Here is a 25,584-nt window from a genome sequence, read left to right on the forward strand (position 1 = left end):
GATGTAAAAGCTATCTAGCAATATGGTTAAGTATGTGGCTAAGCAGTTATTTAATTAATAGAGTTTCTGTGTTGTTATTTTGGGAGTTTGAGAGGCTGGTAAATGAACAAGGAGCCTCCTTACAACACTAGAGGGGCTGGAAAAACAAAAAATATACTTTCAATTGATAAGACAACTAATTTTTTTTGGAAAAAAATTAGTCTCCCAGAAAACCATATGCACTGATAGTTTCTATCTTAATTATATCAAATACAAGTTAAAATTGGGTGCCATATTTGCATAAACCTAATATATTTTAAGGATAACAAAGGGAAGATGTCATATAACTAAATCATAAATTAACTAATAAAATAATTGCTCATTAGATATGCTTAATATGGGTCACTGTTGCCATGGATAAGGATGATCTATCACAATATTCTAGGTCGATGTTTCCTTTATTAAATGTTGAAATTTTTCTTACTAAATGTTGCAAACTTTACTTCCATTTATGTGGGGGTGGGTAGGTAGCTCATGGCATAATGCATATGTGGAGATCAGAAGGAGAAGTATGGGAGTCAGATCTCTCCTTTTATAATGTGGGTCAAATTTCAGGCTCTTGGCAATTAAGTCCCTTCCGTACTCGCATCAGGCCAGTACTACGTTAATAGCTTTAATTCCTTCAAAATAGGCTAATTTGTGGTGACATCACTAAAAGCACATTGTGTACTCTTAGAATAATTTAGACCATGAATGAACCCACTCTGCTATCTGAACTTCTCTAATATGTCTACCACTTGTCATTCAAAAAAGGGGCCATGGTATTTATTAATTGAGCAACACTAAAACATTGTGTAGGAAATAAATGAGGTACTTTTTGTACATAAAATTTTAACAATATGGTTAAAATTTGTGGTGATTATACTGACCAAGAAGTGCAAACAAAATAGTAAACTGATGTCCCAAGCATATATCCTTGTGATGCTTTTATCATCTATGGTGACTGTTTATACTTTCTTCAAGGTTGTTTTCAACAAACGTAGTTAAATTTATTATCACCTGCCACCCCTCTCCTTCTCTCTCTCCCTCTCCCTCTCTCTCTCACACACACAATATTTTAAGTGTAGGTATGCATAAATATCACAGCATGACATGGCTCAACCTAAGAATTGTAAGGTGTTAAGGCTTGGTACATTGTATTTTTTTAAATATCTTTTAAATTAATTAATTTAATTTTTAAAATGATCCTTTTCCATTTACATCCACTCTCCCAGTCCTCCTGTTTCCCTTTCAGCCCACTCCCCATCCTCTCCTCAGAGAGGATAAGGCTTCCTATGGGGTGTCAACAAAAATTGACACATCACTTTGAGGGAGTAGCAAGTCCCGCCACCCACTATATTTAGGATGAGCAAGGTATCCCTCCAAAAAGAATGAGCTCCAAAATTCAGTGCATCATTTTAAATGGTATATATTGTTAACTTGTTTGCAAAATCAGAAATACTCAATTTCTGAAGGCAAGAGATATTTCCAGAAAAAGTCATTATAGGACTCGTAAGTTTGAAATAACATATCTTAAATTATTTGCTTCCTTTCTGTCATCAAATCCAATAGGAAAGATAAATCACACACAATGATCACTTATAAAAATAACATTGGGCCATTTCATAAAGAAAGGAAGAAGCATGAAAATTTTGAAATAACAACAACCATGATCAATTAACAGAACAAATACTATTAATTTATAATTCTTAATATTTTCCAATTCCAAAGTTTCATTACTAAAGCATTGAAGAAAATATATTGTTTTCTAAATCACTCAATCTGAACTGAATGTAGATTAAATGTCGCATAAACATATAAATATGCAAATTACTTTTAATTTGGTGACTCAAAACTCTTAATGAAATTATGGGAAAATGATGTTTGTTTTACCAGTTTTAAGAGATCATGTATAAACCAAAATAAATAAATATGTTGCAGGATTCAGGGTTTGGAGTAGCAAATGGGAGATGAACACCTGGGTTTTTGGCTGTGATAACTGAAGCTTTCAGTAATCTAATCATGGGAACATATGATGAATGCATACTCTTAAAGAATTATTAGATAACCTTTAAAAGTGTATAGACAGAGAAGTTGAACCTGCTGATAGGTGCAAAATAAAAAAAAAATTCTTTAGCATTTGTGTAAGTGAATAATGAATGAAAGCTTTTTAGTGAGAACACAGGGTGATTCTAAATAGATAGCAATGAAAGTGTTCTGTTAAAGAAATCTAAAACGATACCAAGCCTAAGTACAAATCTTGAGTAAGAAAAAAAGATAGTAGTGTATGTACTTAGGTTCCTCTTTGTGCATGGGGCCTGAACCAAATATATAGACCTATGGAGTTTTCCTTGGGAAATTCCCCTTGCTGTTCATGAAAATTAAGTTATTTGATCTTCGTCCCCATCCTCACTGACACTGTTACAGAAAGCGTTAAGGAGAATTATAATATCCAAAGGAAGTGGTGCTATGCCCACATCCAAGAATGGCAGGCTGAACAAATTTACACATAGAACATGAAAGAAATCTTGTTGTGTGATGATTTCCTCTTTTGTCTTTTTGGGGAGTCCCTCACCCAGCTTTTAAATAAATCACTCACCCAGAGGATTACTATGACTTAAAAATGCCCAGCCTTAGCTTGGTTTGCTCCTTGCCTGCTTTTCTTATCATTCATATATACACAATGCATATGCATAATATACATATGTTTATGCACATATAATACATACATTATACATACTTATATACATCGTATATACACATATCACGGTAAAAAGATCATGAATTTTAAAGAGAACAAGAAAAGGTATTAACCTCAAAACAAAAAATAAAAATAAAAAGAATGCATGAGAAGGTATGCCCAATGCTCCAGAGTCACAGGGAAAGAATGGAAAAAAAAAGAATAAGCAGGAGTGTACTAAAAATGTGTCAGTTAACAATAGAGCTCAGGAATAAAAGAAAAGAAAATGAATGGATATGGGAATGGTGAAAGAGAAAGGTTCTTTTGGGGGAGTTTTATTTACTTAGAAATCAGACATCTCTTTGCAGTGTGTGACAACGAAAATGTGGCAACTGGAGTGCCTGTGTTTTCTAAGTAATAGAAATAAGTATGGGATTTTATTAATAAGTAGGAGCATTAAAATATTTAGAAACAAGGAAGAATCATGCCGTGAGTGGGGGAAGTCCTCATTGGGGGATGTCTGCGTTGAGCCTGTGAAGCCAGGGACAGTTGATCAACAAAGATCAGGAAGATCTCTCTTTTATAAGTAGCTTCCTGTCGGTGGCTATTTGAGTTCCTAGAAGTACAGATGACAAGGTTGAAAGATGCAGTTCTCTGTAACAATCATTGAACGGCAGTTAACTGGCAGAATAGGGCAATACCAAGAAGCTGCAGAAACATCCGCAGGTACAGGACAAGCTGTGCAAGACTCACTCCAGTCATGCTCCAAATGCTTCGTATGTGAAGAAGGAAAAGTCTGCCTAGGAGTGTGAAGGGATGAGGGACAATTTTACATTAGGGTGTGAAATATATGTGGCATTTTCATCCTGTATATTTTATTTTTTAGTTTGTAATCACTTTATTTGTTTCATTGTATAGGAAATGATTTTATTATTAAATAATGAGTTTGAGCTAAAGACATATGACTTAAAATGCATAAATTAATCTTAGGTGAGAGAAGCACTGAGAACTTATACAAGAATAACAGAAAGGCAGGGCGGTGATGGCGCATGCCTTTAATCCCGGTACTCGGGAGGCAGAGGCAGGCGGATCTCTGTGAGTTCGAGGCCAGCCTGGTCTACAAGAGCTAGTTCCAGGACAGGCTCCAAAAAAAGCTACAGAGAAACCCTGTCTTGAAAAATTCAAAAAAAAGAAGAAGAAGAAGAAGAAGAAGAAGAAGAAGAAGAAGAAGAAGAAGAGACAGCCTTGACAATATTTAAGATATGAGTGATTTTAAAGGTGATGACCTCAAAAATAGAGCTATTAATAGTAATGCTTTGCTTTTGGTAAATCACGTTCATAAACATGAATGCTCAGAATTAAAAAAAGATGTACAAAATCAACACTGTAGTTTTACCAAGTCAGATCAATAGTAGAGAGTAACCTTTCCTTTTTTCTATGAAAATACCATAAACATATAATGAGATTTTTTTTTTTTTACAATAAGTGTTTCTAGTGTTGGATTAAAACGTAGAAACTCCAATGTGCCTTGCTGAGAGAGTTTTGCCATTGACCTTAGGAAGCAGAGCAGACTTGTGGACTCTGTCAGTCACAGCTCAGAACAAGGAGGCAGATGCAGGGATGCTGGTAGAGAACTTATGTTATTGAATATTGCTATCACGGTGATAAAAGCCAAGCTTATAAGAGTCGAGCAGATAAGAGTATGGTAGCAGGTTTAGACTGAATTTTCCTCCACTAGAAAGCCATCTTCTCCTTTCTAGCATTGGGAGAAACAAGAAGTATCCTTGGGAGAGCCTCGGGTCATTGATTATGCATAGAACTCTTCATGTAACTGGCAATCAGCATGAGGTAATGGCTGAATAATGCGGGCATTTTATTAAAGAGTTGGCCATCCACCAACAGATGACGCATCGTGCATACTGGCAAAATTTCTTCATTTTAATTATGGGGCATATATTCCAATTGTATCATTGCATATTATTTTGTTGAAATGAATTTATCTGCTGAATTATTACTAAGTATCTTCAATTATTTTAAAGACGACACGGCTGGATGTTATGATGCAATGCCGGCTGCCCTTGGTAGAGCAGGATCTCACAGATATATTCTAGAGAAGGCAACTTCCTTCACCTTTGTCCAGATCACCATGAGGACCTTCCCTGCCAAATGACTAACCTGAATGCTAGGATAAATGAGAGAAGAAAGAATTTACATTATCTGGTAGAGCACTGTGGTGTAGGACAATTAATGCAGATTATAATGGAAACCCTGACCAGAAGACAAGCAAAGAGCTTTCAATTTATCCTGGGAAGATATTTGTATTATACTGAGAGTAGCAAGGACCTTATTAGCATACATGGAATTAGATGAAATAAAAATGTTTCATGTTGTGAGCACAGCGAGCAGAAATTAAAAATCACACGTGGAAGCTGAGTGTTAGTTCATCTCGATGAATTTGGTTTAGAACAAAAATATTATGACACATGGGTCACAATAGGATTTTCAATAAGGACAAAAGATGATGCACCCTTGAAGGCTGGATGTGAGTTTTATATCCAAGAACTATATATTTGTGCAGTAATGAAAATGAAGTTCTCCTATGACTGAAGATATTTTTGAAAATGGAGCTGAATTTACCCTATTTAGCTACAATCATCTACTGTGAAAGAAATGGAATGAGAGCTCAAAAGATCTGTTTATACGGACTAAGGTACTAAGTATTCAAGGCCATTTGCAATAGTTTGTGTGAAATTTCCCAGAATTATAAGCAAAGGGTCATTATTACTAAGAATTAAAGCCAGATCTGTTTTAGCCATAATGGAGGAAGCCAGATATCGAATATTAGAAGTTTCCTAATGCAGTACACACACACATTCACATTGACCAATTACATAAAAAATTGTAGAAATCTCTGAGACTGTGAACAAAACTCACTCACTATGCCTACTCAAGAGGAAACAAAATACATGGGAACTATTGGGTAGAGAGTATCCCAGACAATAACTGATGAGATTAAGATGCAGGCCAGTGATGTTATGATAATACTAATATCCAAAATTAAGTATCGAGTTTTCCAACACATGACCCTAACTCCGTGTCTAACTTTTGCAGATGCTATTATGTAACACGTTTAATAGACAGTTAACATGCACTGGATGAAGGATCCAATACCCATAGGTGAACCAGTAATATAATTATGTGAATTTATGTGAAATGGAAAAGCAAGACTCCTTACTCAAAACCATTAATAAATGGCATTATTAGTTTTTGTGTTCACAACAAAACAAGAAATTTGACAAATATCTAGGAAGCTTTTAGGAACACCAGGAGGTAAAGAACAATCGGTTATAACTTTATATAACTTTTTGGTCTCTAAAACTATTTTACAGTGAACAGTGTTCCCAAACCCAGGTACACATTTATGAGCACCAGAGGAAAGTCTTATTGGTACTCTAACTGTGATATCCATGCCATTTAATTTGACTGTGCCTATTCTGAAAGGTAATTTGTGTTGGATCAAAACTGCCTAGGTGACCAAATTAGGACTAAAGGTGAAGGAAGCTTCATTTCAAAGCTAAGCAAACAATTCTGAAGTTCTCTGTGGAATCTCCTAACATTTGTTTGGGCGTGCTAACAAGACTCCTGTTATTGGCTGTGAAAGTAAACATTCCGTGTGATGAGTTCCAAGGGCTGATATTGAGAGGAAGTGTTTGGAACTAGGATGAAATCATAGCAGATGGGAAAGATGTTTGTAAGAATATTACATTGCCATGGAGGGAAGCCATAACAATATTTTCCAGGACACAGTTCTGATCAGGACATAATGCTTAACTACCATTTGCCATTGTAGTCCAAAAAAAAAAAAAAATGGCTCTGACTGGTAGAATTCTCTTGGTTTATTTTGTACAGAAGAGGAAAATTTGACTCCAATGAATTTGGTTGGTATACCTGTGTAATGTGGGCAGAACAAATGACGAGTTCCCTGATGAGTCAGCTTGTGGGATGCTCATCACAGTTTACAGCTAATGTTCTTGGAATTTCTTTCCTCCCAGGGAAGCTAACAGCTTGGTGACCTCTGTGGATGCTGCAGCACAGACTTCTTATCCTGCTTATCTCAGTAAATCAAGATAATGCATTTTTCTGCAGTTCCATGCATGTTATGGAGACCAGACACTGTCTCTCTGCTTAGTACATTATGTTAAAGCTTAATCAGATATGTTTATGAAGATATCAATTGAAAATTAAAATGAAATTATCATAAATCATATGGAAATAGAACCTGGAAGACTTTTAATATATGTATTTATTCTTGAGTGTTCATATAAAATTACAAGTGGCCCACATGAGATATTTATGATAGCCATGGGAGACTTTGTTAGTAGACAACATCTCAGAGTCTCATGAAATAAAAGTTTTGCATGTGGCAAACAATGTTCTTCAGATGTTTTCTTTAGCTAAAAGGTAATACAAATAACATAGGTGACAAATTAATCAGCCCTGATACACTATGTCAAACAAGTGGGAAACTAGTAGGGGTTGGACTTAGATATTGTATCTCATCACAAACATATTCTCACTACTAACATATGACTTGTTGCTTCTAAAAGGAACCTGTAGACTTCACCTGCTATAGCTTAATCTGGAAATAAAATTGGCAAACTTCATAGTGTAACTAGCCATCTCGCAAGGAGGTTTGTGGTATCACCTAGGAGGAATGATATGCTGTCCTATTCACTATGTAATGTGTTTGTAATTTTAGAGGTATACATACCCAAATTGGGAGAATGCAGAAGGAGCTTACTGATGCCACAATGAAGGTTAACTGTGCAGTGTGAACTTTATAGTTTTAGCTATCATGTTTAACAGGCAACTGCTTTCTGCTTGTGGGATTAGTGGAAACTTAATGGATAAAAATATCTTATGACTTAATATATCTTAAGATATTATATATATATATATATATAATATATCTTAAGATATATTAAGATATTACAAAATAACCCATGAAGCTGTCCCTAATAAACCTCCTACTCTTTAACATTAAAATTATCAAAATTAATTTTCATAAAACTTTATCTGAAGACCTTACTTATGTAATTAAGCTCTACTACCAACAGGTAGATTATGATGAAAATAAGTGAAGATAATTGAAGGATTAATAACTGAATGAGGAACTCAATATTAATAGCTTATTGAACATTCCAAAAGACTAAACTCTTCATAGGCAGAATTTTTAATTTTTGTAGAATGTTTCCAATCACTGAGAATTGGTTGGCTTAAATAAAGTAGTACAGAAATTTAAACTGATATATAATATAACTATCCACAACTGAGGTATTAACCAAGGCAACACTGTAAATTGGAAAGGAAAGAGTCTGTGATTATTCCCAGTTGCTCAGAATCCTACCAACTCCAGATTCATAGAAGACAAGGGAACCACTATGAATATACAAACATACCAAAGAGAGGTACAGCTTGCAACAGTCACAGCTACTTCCCCTCAGAATTGTATTTTTTTTTCTTTCTAGCAAGAGAGTTATTATCTATGCAAATTAAGTAGAATGTGCAGGTGTGGTTAGGATTTTCTGTGGGTAGACAATAGTAATCTATGCATTTACTTAATATCAATCATGAAAAACTACTTCCCTTTCCACATCCAGATCTGGATTGTTAAAGATTATTAGTATTTCATGACTGAGAAGGCTCTCTTCATGGAGTTTGTCTGTTCTCACAGGTTTCTGCAAGTATCATTTTACTGGGTAAAGGAGTACAATATGAAAGCCTATGTAAACCTGGTCTGGCTTGGTCTCTATCTCTTTCCATTGGTAACTCTAGATATTCAGATCAGTGTGATCTAGATTTGATGGAGCAAGCCTACTATGCCAAGAATTAGAAAAAATATAAGAGGATGAAGGTCCAAGGCCAACCTGAGTTATGGTTAAATTTTTCCTCAAAAACAAGCAAGCAAATGATGTTCATTCAAGATTAAGGCAAGCCGGGTGGCGGTGGGAAACATCTTTAAACCCAGATCTTGGGAGGCAGAGGCAGGTGGATCTCTGTGAATTCAAGGCCAACCTCATCTACAAGAGCTAGTTCCAGGACAGCTAGGACTGTTACTGTTACACAGCTAAACCTTTTGTAAAAATAAATAAATAAATAAATAAACAAACAAACAAACCACTGAGGCTCTGGATCACAAACCAAGTATTTTCTCTTATCACTGAGAACTACTAAGAATTTTCTTTCTATTTTTTCTTAAGTTTATTTATTATGTATCCAACATTCTGCCTCCATGTATGCCTGCACACCAGAGGAGGGTGCCAGATCTCATTACAGATGTTTGTGAACCAGGATGTGGTTGCTGGGAATTGAACTCAGGGCCTCTGGATGAGCAGTCAGTGCTCTTAACCACTGAGCCATCTCTCCATCCCGAAGAGTTTTCTTTCTTGGCAGGTTAGGCAGGTAAAGAAGGATATAAACCTATATGGGTGGTAAATATTAAAAACTAGCAATCAAAATAATTGCAGAATTGAAGACAGACGGCATATCATTAAACTGACTGTCATTAAAAGAGTAACAATGTAAAGGGGTCAATAATTATGACTGAAAAGACAGACAAGAGGTGTCAAGAGGTTAAAGGGAAAAATGCCAAAATTTCAAATCGTTACTTAAGATACTTTAGAGATGGTTAGATATATGAGGGAGAGGAGAATGACAAAGAATATTATATGCAGAGACACATAACCACAGGTGACATTGAGAGCTGTTCTCTTGCCAGGTGTGTGGCCATCCTTGCCTTAACAAATCTACTAGGGTTCATGGGGGGGGGGATTTTGATTTTTGATTAAAATTTACCAATGGGATTAGGGAAAGACCATAAAAATTAAAATACAACAGAGGTAAAGGTACACGATAGAAGAAAATCATGAATGCAGTGTATTTAATGAGGAGGGAGATAAAGTATATTGGCAATCCTGTAAGGTGGAAGGGAAAAATCAAAGAAAAGACAAAGAAAAAATAAAAATAATAAGAGAATAAAATAACATTGTACAATACATGAGTTCAATATATCAAAGATGAGATAGAATACTTGAAAACTTGATAAATATTTGGAAGGAAAAAAAGGGTTCATTAATACACATTCTTACATTTACAAAAACATCTAACCAAGGAACAAAACTGGTCCTTAGAATGGAAGATTAGCATTTTGATATTATTTTCATGCTAAGAGCTCATTCTAATGAGACAAAAGTGTCACCTTGTCTTACACCATGGTATACTTCCTACAAAGGAAAGGAGTGAAACTGTCAAGGCATGAGAGTTTTGTTACTTAAGGCCAGATTCATTTTAATAACATTTACTCACAATAGAGGTAAATAACCGGACTATCAATATCTTTGGGTTTGGTGTGGAAATTCTCACAGAGAAAGTCCAGGGCTGCGTGAAAGGGCAACTGAACACATGGGATTTTTAGGCTCTTCTATCTTTAACAATACCCCAAATGTAAATACTTTAATAAGTTTAAAATTCTGATATATTATGTTTTTCCTAGTATCCAAGCCACAATGACATGTAAAGTAAATATTTCTTTAGGTTTTTCTAACAGAATCAGCAGATGTAGAATATTTAGCATCAAATTAATTGGAAGAACCTCATAGTGTCTTATAATTAAGCTGCCTTTAAATAAGCTTGAACCTTCAGGCAAACATCTGTGGCTGTTTGTCTCCACATGTGCTAGCACGATGAGGTGATTTGAATTCAGCAAAAATTTTAATAGCTTAAGTCGAAACAAGAATTATCCTAAGGGAATCTGGTAGAAACACATAAGAGGAGATGAACTATATCTATTTCTTTTATGCTTTGGTGTTGTAAGTAATTGCTCATAACCAAACTCCTTATGAAGATAAATGGTTCAAATAATGGATAGCCTTAAGGTGCCCAGGAGCACATGGAAAAAAAAAAAAAAACTGCCTGTGTTGTGAAGAACAAAGTCTTCTGGAAGATCTAACTTGAATGTAAAATTTACATACAAAACTTGTGGCTGCAAAAATTCTACAAGTCACAAGGAACTCCTGTGTATAGCATCCATTCAAAACATCTGAAGCAATTTATCTTTCTGAATTACACCCCACGGAAAGCTCTTTCAAACAGAACTAAGCAGAAGTGAGCATCACTCACGCTTCGAACACACATACATTTCTGTCAAAGGAACAGCTGTTACTTGATGAGAAGTCTGTGAAATTTGGCCGGCTATTTTTTTAAGTTATCATCCAAACAAGAGTAGTTTGCAACCAGATGTTATAATTGAAAGTGCTCTGTTTATTTCAGTTGATTGTGTTGTAAAAATGTTAATAAGCTGTTTTTATGTCTAGTACAATGATATTTGACTCTTCAGTGAGCTTTTTGTTATGATCAAGCATTGTTTCTATAGGCAGTGATTATTTGCACTGAAGATTAAACACAGCGAGTGACATTCCACTCTGAGAATTAGATCCTGATATACAAAAAAAAAAAAAGGGAAGGGGTCGATCTGTAGATAATTCATAATTATAACTTATTTAACAGTATACTCTGTTAGAAGAAATTATTTCTTAATATTTTAGGTTATTTTCACCTTCACCAGAAGAACTGAACAAGCCAATGTCTACTATTTTAGACACTAGGAGAGCCTGCATTTCCATTATCTAAACACATTCTCATCTATACCCAATATATCTTCATTAATTTTAATAGTTTTCTCTCAGCCGCTCAGCATATCAGATGAATGGTTTAATTAGGTAAGAAATTTCTTCTTCGGGCTGCAGAGATGGCTCAGAGGTAAAGACCACTGTTGTTCCTCCAGAGGACCAGTTCTTGGTTCCCAGCACTCACTTCAGCCCCTCTCAGCCCTCTGTAACTCAAGTTCTAGAGAAACAGAGGTTCTCTTCTCATGTCCACCAGCAAAAGTTACACATGTGTTATGAATACCTATGTGCAGACATGACACACATACAAAAAATATAAAATAAATCTAATGCAATTTTGATGGACATATCTTTTTTATAAAAAAGAACCATGACAGTAATAAATCCTAGGTTGTTTATGGCTCAATTTTAGCAACTTCAGAGATAAGCCTTATTTCCTGTTTCTTGTCTGTTTCTTACAACTGTGGTCAACACCTTTATAATGAACATGCATAAATTTACCTACTTTAAGTATAATAAACCAACTGTTTTTTGTGTCTGAAGACCTGGGAAGGGTCAATTTGAAATTAGTTGTTTTTAGTAAATAAAGTACAGTATCTTAGATGTTCTGCCATGTGAATAAAATCAAAAGGATGAACAAAAGTAATATTAACCCATAAAATACATAACCTATTTTATGACTCCTATGTAATGGTTACTAGGAGTAGTGTTTAGTCTGTTTTTTTCTTTTAATGAGGACAATGTATGGAATCCCTTTTATCTGGATTTTGCTAGATAAAATACAGATGCAAGTTCCTTGCACAAAGTGAAAATGTGAAGACTATGACCCATCGTAGGATATTTGTGGCATCAGCAATGGTATTAACATCCCCGGTGCTTCTATGGCTACAGTGCAGAATAGATAATACATAGTTTTCTCATTGAATATTTGTATACTCATGTGTCCTTAGAATAGTGTTCTGCATAAGACTATACAACTGTTGCTATCATCAGACAATTATATAAGATATATTTCTAAAATGGGAAACCAGAAGCTTATGTTTATTGCATAAATAAAGGTAGAATAAGAAACAAATTTATTCAAAGGTACTCGGGCCGTACATTTATTGCAGCATGACTTGTACCTATTTCTCAATAATGGAATATAAAAAAAATTCTGCATTTTTATTTTAGTCATGTGGTACAACTTCCAAGTAATAGTTTTAAATTATAACCTGATTACTGGGGCTACCAATACTACCTCACCTATGAATGCATTTGTGTTTTTAGTAAGAAGCATCATTTATAGCCTATTTTCTGTGTATTTCTTTTAAGGAAACATCTCTGATCTCTGCACAATAACCACATTCTCTTCCCTACTTCAGACACACTACAGTTATTTATAGTGTTCAATGACATCAATTTCTGCTCTCTAGACTTATTATTTTCTTATCATTTAATTGCTCCTATAATCTCTACTGTGGAGTGGTTTTCTTCGGTTAGCCTTATGACCTATGTAACTCACATTCAGTTAAACAATATTCTTTAGTGAAGATTGATAATTTAAGTTAATGAAATTGATATAATGAAAATTTTATTAATTAACTTTAATTAAAATGTGATACAGTTTACAATTGAGATACATTTTTATGTAGAGTTTAATTATTTTATTTCCAGTCATGAAAAATTGGTAAAAAATTAACCTCTGCTTTTATATTTATAATTAAAAATATTTGCTCAAATCAATGATTACTTGTCCACACAGCACAAAATAATATCCATCATATTCCTCAAAATGCCCTTTATTTTTCATTCAGAAGTCTAAAACATATCAATTTTATTAAATTTTAATGAATAGCAGTCAAAAATGAGAAGCAAGCATATAAGAACAAAATTATTAAATTATTAAAAAAATAATATACAACACTCAACTATTCTTTTGGAGTTTATGCTACACAAATTTTTACAATACATAACTTAAGACAGTCATGGAAAAACTTTAATCAAAAAACAAAACAGTAGTGGACAGAATTCAAAACAAGATTGAGACAAGTTTAAAAATTTTGGCCAAGATCGCTAAGGAGGTTGAGCATGACCTTAAGTGTCTTCTGTTGAAAATTCTTTGTTCAGTTCGGTGCCCCATTTTTTAATTGGGTTAATTAGCATTTTAAAGTCTAGTTTCTTGAGTTCTTTATATATTTTGGAGATCAGAGCTTTGTTTGTTGTGGGGTTGGTGAAGATCTTCTCCCAATCAATAGGTTGCACCTTTGTCTTAGTGATAGTGTCCTTTGCTTTACAGAAGCTTCTCAGTTTCAGTAGGTCCCATTTATTCAATGTTGCCCTTAATGTCTGTGCTGCTGGGGTTATACATAGAAAGTGAACTCCTGTGTCCATATGTTGTAGGGTACTTCCCACTTTCTCTTCTATCAGGTTCAGTGTGTTCAGATTGATATTGAGGTCTTTGATCCATTTGGACTTGAGTTTGGTGCATGGTGATAGATATGGGTCTATTTTGATTCTTCTACAGGTTGACATCCATTTGTGCCAGCGCCATTTGAAAGCCAAACAGTTTGGTGAGGCTGCTTGTGCTCCCTAACTCTTGTCTGAACCACACTGGCATTTTGCCAGCAAGACGGCTATCACCAGATGTAGCCTCTTGACCTTACACTAGTACTGTTAGCCAAAATAAACTTCTTTTCTGTATAATTTAAAAAAAAATTGGCCAAATAATAAACCTTCCAAACTAGAGTAAAATCTAGTTTTCTTGTTTTCAGACATTTCCACAGTGGAAAAGGAAAAAAAAACAAACCAGTACTGAAAATTCCCAAGTGTGAGTGTAGGAGGAGGAACGCTTCTTTGTCTCGGCTACCCACAACGGAAATGATCACACAGAAACCATATTATTTAAATCGCTGCTTAGCCCATTAACTCTAGTTTCTTATTGGATAACTCTTATATTAATTTAATCCATTTCTATTAATCTGTATATCACCATGCGACAGTGGCTTACTGGCATAGATTTGGCATGTCTGACTCTGATGGCTCCAAGGCTTCTCTCTGACTCTGCCTCCTTTCTCCCAGCATTCTGTTTAGTTTTCTCTGCCTAACTCTGTTCCCCTACAGGTCCACTATAGGCCCAAAGCAGTTCCTTTATTAACTAATGAAAGCCACACATACACAGAAGGACCTCCCACACCATGTACGTTTTAATCAAATAAGTACCTGGTGGTTTAAATTGGTAAGTAATCTATTCCAAGAAAGTGGCAAATATTTCTTAAGAAGCTAGGAACTAACTAGAAAGCTCCAGAATTAATGCTTAAATTATCTGGTTTTAGAATTAAATGGGAGATATTCTATTGATATACTCAGAGAATTAGTCTAATGAATAGTTCACTGTGGGTGGCCATTTGCACCTGGACAAATGCATGAGAGAAGTCCAAATCAGTGATCACAATATCATTTTTGTCTTTCTGCCGTTTTAATGCATGTGAAAGGATGTTTACAAATCAGACTATGATATCTGATTAAAACAGCAAGACATATCTAAGATGACGAACGTTCAACAGAAAGAGGAAAGAAGTTGTGCTTAAGCAAGTAGCTATGGTTCATTGCAGTTATGATTGCACTTCCAGAATGCATGAAATCGTCCATATGGATTCACAAATAATTATTATGCAAACATTTTTTGCAAGAAATACAGCCAGATATGCAGGTGTTTCTCTGGGGGTCTCAAACCAACTATTCTGGCTATATTTTTATCTCGCAGCGTCAGGGCCAGTGCTCTGGGAAAACATTTCATCATCTCCACTGCTGGCTTTTGGGAGGTTTATCCCCATCCAAACATGTCTGGGCATCTCTGGGGTTCAATGGTCTCACATTTTATGTAAAGGATAAAAATGAGAGTTTTGAATCTGTTAGCTCTGAACTAAAATCAATTGTGGTTATGGGTAACTGTGAAGAATGTACTTTGAAATTCTGTCTTACTGCCATTTACTTACTTCCTCATTTCTAAAGAATATTATTAACAATAAAAATTGAAAGGAACCTAAAATACCACTATTTAAATAGTAATATGTAGTTATTGCTACATAAGAAAAGCTACAATCCATCACAGTTACCATACCTACAATTGTTATCACCTAGTTTACATTTGCAGTGATCAAATTTGAAAGCAAATACATAATGTGTTGTACATTTCAGTTGGAAGAACTTCGTTGTTTTCATACATACTCATTTAATTTGTGTGTGTGCATGTGTGTGCATATATATATGTGTGTGTGTGTGTGTGTGTGTGTGTGTGTGAAGAGAGAAGGAGAAAAAGAGAGAGTGTGTATGTGCGTAAAGAGAGAGACAGGCACAGAGACAGAGAGAAAGAAAGGAGAGAAGGAAGGAATGAAGGAACTGTATATATGTGTACATTTATACATGTTACATATAAAAACATACATATATTTATGTGTTTCCACTTAAAATGTGAATATCAGTAATTAGGCACTTTGCATGTCAAATTTTAGATACTGTGTTTAGTAATGGCATGCTTAGCCATGCCAGTTTTGATCATGTTTAACCTGATCATATAGGTAAAGTGTTCACAGACCGCTGAATGGATATATAATGGCTTGTATTATATTATCCCGGAAGTACTGTTTGGTGTATGCTCTGTACTGAATTTCCTTTGACAGTTTTTTTTTTTTTTGCTAGTATAGGAAGTTAGTTTTATCACCCCAAAATCCTGTACCTTTGAAGTCCTAAACCATTATTAAAACTTGCAATTGGATAAAGAGCTAACTGATACTTACAATAGACAGATACCCTACAAAAGTGTGTTATAAATTCCTCAAAATATTAAAGCTGGCTGAAACGGGATGAGAGAATGAGGCAGTAGCTAGTGCCTACGTGTCAGTTTTTTGTTTGCTTGTTTGCTTCTTAGTTTTTAGTCATGGGGAAGTCATACATGAAAAAGTATTAAAGAGCCAAAAGTGGGGTGTTTTTTTGTAATTTCTCATTGAAAATGTGTTCTAAATTGAAGTAGAATTTCATCACTTCTCCCCTTCTGTTTCCTTCCTCAAGCCACACACAGGTACCCTCTTCCAAGCCCTCCCAATTCCCCACTGTAATTCTCTAGTGTTGCCCACCCATAGAAAAAGAAGTACTTGTAAATAATAATTTCAATTGCAGTAAGAAAGAGAATGATCCTCTGCCAGGGATGAGTTCCATAATGCTTCCCAGTTCATAGTGGTCAAAATTTTAATTATTTTTCACAAATTATAACAATGACAGCAATAAAAACAGACTCAGTAGGAGGTATTTATGTATTCTTGCATAACAATAATATTCAAAGTATATGACACTTTTTGTAGAAATGATACAACATAAAAACAGTGACTTAAATTCCATTTCTTTCTCTTATTCTTTCCATATGGGTGTGCTACATGGAAGAATCACAAAGAACTTCACTAAGTGTAGTCGTTTTTCCAAAAGGTATCCACATTCTCCACCACTTCTATATTAGAAGGTTGTTATGCTAGGTTTCAAGGGTTACAAGTTATTAAAATTAACAAAAAGGGAAATAACTTAGCAACAAGTTACAAGCTCTGCATTAGTCATTACTCAGCCTTTCCCGCTCCCTAGTTTTTCATTTCCAAGATAAATTAACAATGATTGCTGCAAGGGTCAGTCACCCATGAGAATGCTTAAGTGGATCTTCAGAGGAGTTTTCAGAAATCTTACAGAAGAACACAGGTGGCTTGTGTGATGTTGTTCTGTGTCCTGTGATGACTCCTTCTCCCTGCTGTTCCTCTTCTTTAACATGGAATTTATGCCTTCAGGAGCTACAGGCACCTATAGATCTCCTGGCTCTTCATTCTCAGGAGATGAGAAAAATGTCCCTATATGTGACTAGCTTACGTCATCAGTGTTGTCTTGGAGCGTCTCACACTACCTTCCTACCTCTGCTTTTTTTAGTAGAATTAAAAAAACACTTTGTGTATCAGAAAAGTACTTATTTGCAGATTGTACTGTTTATAATTCATGTCTTCCCCAACAAAAACCTCTATTCACATCATACAGTAAAATTGTGGATATTATGTTAAAAGTATATGACATTTATTTACTTACTTATATTACATTGAATTATTAATTCTAAAAAATATCATAGGTTTTACAAAAAGAGAAAATAACAGGTAACATTTCTCATTAGGCTAAACATTTTCTTTTCCTAATCGCATTTATTTCCATGCATTAGTTCTTATTTTATATTGAGAGTTCAGTGTGAATATGCATCTTGTTGTGTGCCTTTCAATTAACAATTGGAATCCTATGTAAAATGTCCATATGATAACTATTTACATGTGTATATTGTATCTGCAACCACAGCATTAGTGCTACTACATCTTTGGGAATTATCAGACAGGACCATAAACAACATTTACTGCCATATTCCTTCTAATTAAGATAATCAGTGGATGAAGATAATGATGCAATATTTGAATTACTATATTGAAAATTCAAGGAAGAAAAATGTAATTTTTTTTTTTAAATCCCCAAACAGTTGTGATCAAATACCTTTGGAGGCATCTGTTTCTGAAATAGACAGACACAGTAACTTCAAGATTGTTTCCTAAGGCAGATCTGTAAGAATTTGAGTGTTTAAAGGTGCAATGTCCAAAATAGACAGAAAAATTAAGCAACTCGAAAATTATTGGTCTACGTAAAATTGTAATGTGTGAAGAAAATTCACACATTCTAACTATCAGCTGTATTTCTGCCTTGGTGATGAAGCTGTTATAAGAAATTGGATGCAAAATCCTTGCATTAAGAAAATTGGTAAGAACTACAGTTGTTAGATAGCACATACAAAATCTTGTTTTAAACTAGAGATCTGCAAACAATCATAAAGGATATGAGTGTGGATTCAGAAAACTCCTGAATGTTCTGAGCAAATAACTCAGTGGGGAAGCATGTGGTTGGCATGAGTGAACATCCCGACCCGACCTTCTTCAATTACCAATACTTCAAAGAGAGAGGAAGACAGAAAAGAAATGTAATACATAAAATTCTTGAGGGCTTACAGCCCTCATAGAGAAATAAAAAGCTACAACAAACTGTTTGAGAGTCCAAGGACGAGTTCAGTTTTTAAGAAAAAGGAGTAATAAATTAACTTTGTTGGGTAGTGGCCCCCGATGTGATGGACTAAACCCACTTAAAAAACCTGAGAAGGCTTAAAAATAAGGGAGAGAGAGTTTAACACAAATTTTTGCTGTTTGTTGGTGGCGTGCTGTAGAGAGATTTCCTGATTCGGCAACAGTAGCAGAAAAAACGCTGTGTCATTTTAAAGCGCAGCTTCTTGGGGCTGTGCTGCCAGCCTGAACTCTGGCTTTAAAGTATTTGTGGCACTCTGCTTGCTAGAGGCAAGCAAGCACTCTCATCTAAGAGAAGCTTCTTGAATCAGCTTTAGCTGCAAAACCCTGCAGCTCATTAAGAGGTCCTGCCATGAAACACTTAAATGGTGTTGATGAAAAGCTGAATGCATGCTTTTCGGTTTTCAGCCGTAGCAGGAAAAAAGCTGTGCCCTTTAAAAATGCCGGCTTTCTGGGATGTCCTGCCAGGGCAAACTCTGACTCTTTTATGCAGGCGGTTCATGTGGTTTGCAAGCACAGGCTGCTAAAGCTCACTTGCTGGCAGGGACCTTGAAATGCCATATAGTTGTGGCAGTAAACATGGCTACAGCCAGTACCTCAGCCATGAGGCTGGAAAGCTAAGGAATGGGCTGGATCCAACCTTCAAAGCCACAGCTTTAGTCCTACTGAGATTGCTTGGTAAATTAAAGACTCATGTGGTCAGAAAAACAGAGAGAGATACAGTAAAGAGAGCGTCAAAGACAAAGAAATTTTTTAAATGATTTACAGCATGTTAAAAATATATGCAGACTAAAAGTTAAAATTCTTAAAGTAAAAAAAAAAAAGGAAGAGAGTTGTTGCTTGTGGTATTACACACCTTTAATCCCAACACTTGAAAGGCAGAGGGAGATTGACCTCTGTGACTTCAAGGTGTGGTAGCACACACCTTTAATCCCCAGTGCCTAGAAGGCACAGACAAACAGTTCTCTGTGAGTTCAAGGTGTCTCACAGTTAGGGTTAAATTGTAATGTACACCTTTAATCCCAATGCCTGGGAGGCAGAGACAGGCGGATCTCTGAGAGTTCAAGGACAGCCTGGTCTACAGAGTTACTTCAGGTCAAAGATACAGAGAACCTGTCTCAAAAAGCAAAGAGTTAAAAGTAAAAATAAACAAAATAGAGGTTAAAACAAAGCTGCACAAAGATGGAAAATAGACAGAGAATTTTGATACTGTATGCTATTATGCTCTCTTTAAATTATTTAAATGCTGAGGAAGGAGCAACAGATGCTAAAAGATATTTATTTATAAATGCTGCTGAACTAATCCAACATAGATATTTTAATGCCTTGACTTTGAAGTTTGGATCTAAGGACATGATGCTTTGGAAAGGAATTTCTTATTTTGTTTTCACAGAGGATGAGACGCTGTTCATTTCTTCTATTCCGATTTGGTATGATGGACCACGCCCTCCTGAAGGGTTGGTGTGAACACCTTCAGAAAATTGTTTCGCTCAACTGCCAACTGAGATGAAGCTAGCACACAGGTTATACCATGAAAGACCTAATTAACGACACCCCCATTCAGCAGGAAGCAGTTTGGAGAGAATTAACTGCGCCCATATTCCCAAAAAATGTTTATAAATGTTCTTTTACATTTAAAGAGGGATATGATATAGGTATGAATAATTTGCATTATTATAGATTTTGCTTTATTGATAGAGATTTACGGTCAATTTTGTTATATGTATATGTATTTCTGATCTTTATTAAAGTATTGTGATTGGATAGTTCATTATTAAAATGTAAAGTATAATTAGGAAATATAGGTTGTTGATGGATAATCATAAATAATAGTCAAGTTTGTAGTCATGTTAGTTAATATTTTCTAGATGTGCGTAGACATATTTTAGATAGGCATTCTTCATATTTTTCAAAGATTATAGAATATGGCATTTTAAATGTTTTAATAACTTATGACTTTTCATGACTATGAGACACTCTGCTCCTGGCAGCACCAATCTACTTTAAGAGGAAGATGGGCATTGAAGAGGCTCGTTATGGAGTTTGATAGCCATTTGGCAAGAAACTGCTCTTGCCTGGACTACTGCATAAACTGGATACAGAGAACCCACAGAGAGAGGACTACTGAACTTGCCTAAGGTGAGATGATCTTTCGGGGTTCCTGATTCATGAAAGAGTCTGCGAGACATTCTGCAGGACACAACAGATAGTGACTGAACTGACTTTGAATTTTCCTGCTTTATGGAAATGTCTGTTGGATACCATGGGTCTGAAGGCTGAAGATGGATGCCACAACGGTACAGAGGAACTTTGGGTGACTGTCCAGGCAGCGAGAAGTCTCTGTCATTTCTCGAGTTTTAAAAGTTGCTTTTTTCTTGTTTGCTTAGGTAGTATTGTATCTTTCTGGAGTCTTTGATGGAGTTAAGAATAGTTAGTTATAGTTATAGTTTTCCTTAGTTATGATAAAGATTATTGTAACTTTTACTTGATAACTGTTTCGTTATATGTAATTTTGCTATGTTAAAGTTAAAGCCTTTTTTTTTTATTTTATTTTTTTTTATTTTTGTTTAAACCAAAAAAGGGGAAATGATGGAGGAAGGTCATTGGTTAAATAAAAAGAAATTGCTTGGCCCTCATTGGTTAGAAGATAGGTGGGAGGAGTAAACAGAACAGAACGCTGGGAGGAAGGGGAAGTGAGCTCAGACTCCACAGCTCTCCTCTTGGGAGCAGACGCCTCAGAGAGAAGCCATGCTCCCAGCTTCCAGGCAGACGCACGCGATGAAGCTCCAACCCAGGATGGACATAGGCTAGAATCTTCCCGGTAAGCACACCTAGGGGCACTACACAGATGATTAGAAATGGGCTAAATTAATATGTGAGAATTAGCCTAGAAGAGGCTAGATAGAAATGGGCCAAGCAGTGATTAAATGAATACAGTTTGTGTGTTGTTATTTCGGGGCATAAGCTAGAGCTAGCCATGTGGGCGGCCAGGTGCCGGGGCCAGAGCCCCGCCGCGCATATTACTACATTGAAATGAGAGCAAAGGATTTAAGTTCATTTTTGGCCTCTGAGTGGCCTGGTAGGAGCTTATACCTAAAGAATTTTACAGCTTTCAGATATGTTATCAGGAATTGAATTTTGTTCTTCCAAGAGACATTGTTATATTTATTGGCTATGATTATGATATCATTTATAACACTTGATGTTAAATTAGAGTAGCACACACATTTATCATGTATTATATTCATTGGTACTTGCTCATTATACCTGTATTGAACTCTTTCTTTATAAGCTACATTTTTATTACTTAAAATATTTCAATTATTTTACATACCAGGCAGCTTTCCCTCCCTCCTTTCTTTCTGTTCCCTCCCCATATAATCCCATGCCCCTTTCTGAATGGAGACAATGATATGAAAATCTTTTTTTTTAAAAAGAAAGCAGACTGTCTCTTTTTCATCATATATACATACCAATACACATTCCCACTCCTTTCTTATAACCCTGACCTCACCTCACAGGCAGAGACTTGATTATTGTTTTAACTATTTAGAACTTCTTGTAGTCTCATAAAATCACTAAATAAGCTTTCCAGAAAATATTCACCTCAGATACTATAGGGAAATGAGAACTGTTATAAATGGAAAGACATCTAGTCAAATAAACAATATTCTGGGCAAGGAGACACATAAGGCTTAATCACGAGTACATAAAATGAAAATGACTCATGGTACAAGCAGCATGAATTAGTGCATGCAGTATTCTCTCATGCCATTACAAGGTATTGTTAAAGAGGAATTCCATAAAACTCAGTTACACAGGGACTTCATTTTTTGGACTTCTTTTTTTTTTTTTCTTCAGGTTTTGTGAGGTCTTGGTTCTTACATAATAGAGTTATCCTTGACTTGAGGGGGGGAAATGCTATGTCCATATTTTAAAAACAAAACAAAAGTTCATGATGAAATATACCCACATGCCTGAAATCTGGGGGAATTTGTCTTAACTGCTTAGCTGTCAATCAGTCACTCACTGGAAGATGTCACACACTGTCCTGTTACATCCCCACATATTCTTGTCTTTCCAAGAGAATACTTATATCATCTGAATCTGGAAATCTAATTTTAAGTTTTCACTAATGAATAAAGACACTTATGAGATACTTTTGAACATGAACACATTCTAGTTCATAGATTGATTGAACTTCTTTGGAATAAAACTGTTTAAAAGCAGTCACTACTGTTTACAATTTTATTAGTAAGCGATAAATTTTCCCAAATCCAAATAATATATTTTTAATTTTGAATAGTATATCTATGAGAAAGAAAGCAAACAATGAAAGCACAAATAGTTTAGAGATAGAAAATCCACTGAATACAAATATTTAGTAAAATTTTCACTCGTCAATGTCAAATGTTAAATATTGTCTGAGAGACTGAATTATACTTTCTGAAATGCTAAATTCATCATTTAAAATTTTAGTTACAAATATCATAAGACATTCAAGTCAATTTCTAAACGGGTTACTTTTAAACATGTTGATGCTTGTAAAAATAGCTTTTAGAAAATCACAAAGCAATTGTCTTTCCTGAAGTGAAGACCCTTAAAGGCCTTTCCTCATGCCCTGTCAAAACACATATCTAAACCATAAGTGGATTTATGAGTAAGAATCCATTTACTTCTTTGTGGTTTGTCGTGTTTTATTTTGTAGAACAGGAGTTGGCATCAGTGATGTTGCGTTGATTCATGTTATTTATCAATAAGAAAATATATATGTATTAAGTTTTTGTGAAATGTAAAGACATGATTACATGATTGTTGGATAAAGTATTCATATAATTACAGATAATGAAATGAAAATACAACATATAAAAATATAATTACATCTCCATATTAAAAATCCAACCATAGGAATCAAAATATAACACTAAAATATATATTACAATTCAATGTATGTAGCAGGAAAGAAAATGCCAATTGAGCTATATTTTTTTACAAAATTATAATTTTATACAGCCCCTGAAATATCCCAGATTGATGCTTTTTGTATTTAGCAAGACATCCATCAATAACAAAACTTAAAACTATTGAAGCTTTTTTTCAGTTTAATTCTTCATTTCTCCTGTTGATATGCACTGCAAATAGCACCTTGGAATAGCAAAAACTCTGTGGGCTTTTCTGTGTACAGAAATCCAAACCAAATCAAACAACAAACAAAAACTGACCTCTTGAGATTTTTCTCTCATCAGAAGATTAAAGGTGCAGACTTCTCTTTACCTTCTGCTCTGACCTGCAAAGATTAAATGTTTTCTTAAATATTCAGGAAGGCAGACTTTAGTACTCCTGAGACTGGGGAGTCTCCAGTTAGCACATCATTAGGTTGAGCCCTGTGGTAGCACAGAATCTGCAGATGTATCTCTTTTAGTGTTCACACGTCAAGATATAAGCAGTTCTAAATTTTGTAAACATTTAGAAATCATAAAAGCTTAAGTGTGTGTGGTCACAGCCTCCTGGGGGGCTATTTTCTCACAGTCTGAAGTATCTAAGAATTCCCTAGAGAGGGGAAAACAGAGCCATATTCTCCCTGGTGTGATAGCAAAAGGGAGAAAACAGTTACTTATCTGTCCACAGTTTGCCAATGCAGCTGGTACAGTTGACCTGGATTCTTAAATTCAGTGAAAATACTTTGAAAAGGAACATGAAAATATTTTTTGAGAAATCTACTACTGACTACAGTCAGCTATCATGAAGCAGTCTAAAAATCATAAATATGAGTGGTGGAAATGCATCAAGTGGGTTCTCAATTTCGTTAAAACAATGAGTAGAGAATTGCATTCCAAAGATAGGAGCAGGGGCTGAGAAAATATCAACTCTCATTGAAGTTAACCAGGGAAAGTTGCAAATCATTAAATATGTAGAGTACTGTGTTGATGAGAACAAACAAAAGACAGTAAGAATTCTATATCCCAAAGCCTTGAGTATATTTCTCTTTTAGTAATGTGCAGAGTATTTTCCTCTAAAATGACACCAGAGCATATTGGTGAAGGCTCAATGTGCACACCATATTGGCATATTAGTAGCCAATAAGTTATGTAGGCACTATCTTCAGCTGTGGGGCAGGCTATAGTCTTGCCAACAGCCTGGATTGTCTAGGAATTAACATAGAACCCTTTGATCAACAACTCCATTAATCTTTGTACTCCTGGCTTCGTTTAGTAACAATAGATGACCAGTTGAGACTCTGTCACCAGAATTATAGGGTGACTTCATTTATATCTAAGAGCCAGAAGGATTGGAGACCTCAAGAAAAAAAAAAAAAAAGTAAGACCTTGTAAATCAACATGATCCAAGTTCATATGAGTTCACAGAGACCAAAAGAGCATGTACCTGTCCTTCAGTGGTTAGGATCAGGTCCTCTGCTTATATATGATAATTTTGAATTTAGTGTTTTTATGAGATTCCAAATTGTGCAAATGAGTGGGTCTAAGATTTTTGTGCCTTGTCCTGGGCTCTTTTAATTTTGTTTGTCTTCTCCTACTGTGATGTGATATTTTTTTGTTGTATCTTATTTTATTTTAATTTTTTAATAGTTTATATTGTAGAAGCGTCCTTAATCGGGATATATTATGTGAAATATATGTAATATAAATTATATATATATATGTATATACACACACACATATATATATAATTTAAGAAAAAATCCATTAAGTTGAAAACATTATTAAAGAAAGGTAAATTGCTGTTCATGTAGGAGTGTTTAAGGGAAAAGAGACCCATGATGAAGAAAGTCTGTCTTAAAGCAAACATGAATGTGAAACAAAACAATTGAGATGGAAAAATTTATGAATTATAAATTGTGAGAAGTGTTTATGTGGCTTAAGCTAAACCTGTATGCTGTATCTGAAAATTTGTGTTTCCGGTGAACAATCTCTGCTCTATCGTTCTCTGGTTTTTCGTCATTGGTAAGAACATTAATCATTCCGTACTGGAATAAACTTCTTTTTTTTTATTATTTATTTTTTTTATTGAGAAAAGGAGAAGAAAAAGAAAAAAAAAACAAATTTCTACCTCCTCCCAGCCTCCC

The sequence above is a fragment of the Microtus oregoni genome, unplaced genomic scaffold, assembly GCF_018167655.1.
Source record: "Microtus oregoni isolate MIOR12 unplaced genomic scaffold, Mior012 000010F_ref0000083, whole genome shotgun sequence".
Classification (NCBI taxonomy): Eukaryota; Metazoa; Chordata; class Mammalia; order Rodentia; family Cricetidae; genus Microtus; species Microtus oregoni.